This window comes from Lotus japonicus, chromosome 2, assembly GCF_012489685.1.
Source record: "Lotus japonicus ecotype B-129 chromosome 2, LjGifu_v1.2".
Classification (NCBI taxonomy): Eukaryota; Viridiplantae; Streptophyta; class Magnoliopsida; order Fabales; family Fabaceae; genus Lotus; species Lotus japonicus.
Window position 1 is genome coordinate 2269404 of NC_080042.1, and position 1693 is coordinate 2271096.

Below are 1693 nucleotides of genomic sequence, written 5' to 3' on the forward strand. Positions count from 1 at the left end.
CCTTTTGCTTCGAAAAGTCTACGCTTTAAACCTCGCAGAATCACCTTATTAGCTGATTCTGCCTGCCCATTGGTCTGAGGGTGCTATACCGAAGATAATCTTCTCTGGATACCCATTTCTTCACAGAACTCCCTCGCCTGATTACTTGCGAACTGCGTTCCATTATCTGAGACAATCGCCCTCGGGACCCCAAACCGGCACACGATTCTCTTCTAGTAAAAGTTTACGGTCTTTGCTTCAGTAATGCTTGCTAGGGGCTCGGCTTCTACCCACTTGGTGAAATAGTCCACCGCCACGAGGATGAACTTCATCTGTGACCTGACGGTTGGGAAAGGCTCGACGAGGTCAACTCCCCACATGGCGAAAGGCCATGGCGAGCTGATCGTGGCTAGCTGCTCTGGCGGGGCTTTGGGTAAGCCTGCGAACATTTGACACTTTTCGCATTTCTTTACAAATTCCGCGCAATCTTTCCTTATCGCGGGCTAGTAAAATCCCGCCCTAAGGACCTTGCTCACCAGGGATCTCCCTCCTATGTGGCTGGCGCAAACCCCTCCGTGAACCTCCGCCATAACGTTCTCATTTTTACCGTGTGGGAGACACCTCAATAGGGGCGAGCTAAATCCCCGCCGAAAAAACGTCCCATCAAGCAGTGTGTAATGCCCTACTTCTCGCCTTTCCTCTTTTGTATACTTCACTACTCCACTTGGCTCTCCCGCCAAGATCTCCACGATGGGGTCCATCCAAGTCTTTTGGTGGTCAACAGAGGCTACGAGCTCTCCTTCTATGCTTGGATTGGCGAGTGTCTCCTGAATCACACTTCGATTATTTCTGGGCTTCCGAGTGCTTGCCAGTTTTGCTAGGGCGTCTGCCCTTTGATTTTTTGTTCTCGGCACGAACTCGACCACTACCTTCTTCAATCGACTCACCAGGAGCCTAACGCGCTCCAAATACTTCATCAAGGCCGGCTCTTTCACCTGGAATACTTCATTCACTTGGTTTGCTACCAACATCGAATCTGTCCTTACCAGCAAACTATCGATCTGAACCTCGATAGTCAACTTCAAACCTGCAATTAAAGCTTCATATTCTGCCTGATTATTACTAGCTTTAAACTGAAACCTTAGAGACTGCTCTAGTATTAACTCCCCAGGCCCTTACAGCGTGACCCCTGCTCCACTCCCGCTCTCATTTGATGACCCATCAGCGAACAACGTCCATTGCGTGTTTACAAACCATACTCTGACAGTTCCACCGACCACGCGACGAGCCTTCCTGATAAGTCCGGTTTCTGTAGCACCTGTCGCAAAGGTAGATCAGTTCTTACCTTTACCTGAAAGCTTTGGAAGTAAGGCCTTAGGCGCCTGGCGGCAACGAGTACGGCAAGCGTCGCTTTCTCTATTTTTTGGTATCTGATTTCCGCCCCCTGGAGCGTATGGCTTACAAAGTAAACTATTTTCTGTTCACCGTTAATTTCTTGAAGAATTACTGAGCTGAGCTGATTACAAATGTAAAGGGAAACCTTGGATGGGCTTCGATAGAACGGGCGGTGCAGACAACATCTCTTTAGGGAGATTGAAGGTTTCCTCGCATTCTGGACTCCACTCAAAAGCTGTGTTTTTCTTGAGACATTTGAAGAACGAGGCTGACTTGTCGCCCGAATGAGGGAGAAACCTAGAAAGGGTCGCGATCCGCC